This window comes from Arachis duranensis, chromosome 9 (genome assembly GCF_000817695.3).
Source record: "Arachis duranensis cultivar V14167 chromosome 9, aradu.V14167.gnm2.J7QH, whole genome shotgun sequence".
In the NCBI taxonomy this organism is placed as follows: domain Eukaryota; kingdom Viridiplantae; phylum Streptophyta; class Magnoliopsida; order Fabales; family Fabaceae; genus Arachis; species Arachis duranensis.
The window spans coordinates 18803173-18803612 of NC_029780.3; positions in this window are offsets into that span (position 1 = coordinate 18803173).

Sequence of the window (440 nt, forward strand, 5' to 3'; positions counted from 1 at the left end):
TTTAGAAATTAGGATTAAAATTTTTGGAATTTGAAGGATGATATTTTGAAACATGTTTATGCAAGAAATCATGAATTGAAAAATAAAAATTAGAAAATTTGTGAAGAAAAATGAATTTTACCTCCTCCTCACCATCCTGGCGTTAAACGCCCAACTGGTGCATGTTTTGGGCGTTTAACGCCCAATTATTGCTTCTCCTGGGCGTTCAACGCCCAGCTGTTGCTTCTTTCTGGCATTGAACGCCAGGAAGTTCTTTGTCACTAGGCGTTTTTCTGAACGCCCAGGATGCTGTCCATCTGGCGTTAAACGCCTAGAAGGTGCTTCTTTCTGGCGTTCAACGCCCAGAAGATGCTCCTTTCTGGCGTTTAACGCCCAGATGGCTACCCTTACTGGCGTTGAACGCCCAGTGGGTGCTTCTTTTGGGCGTTCAACGCCCAAAA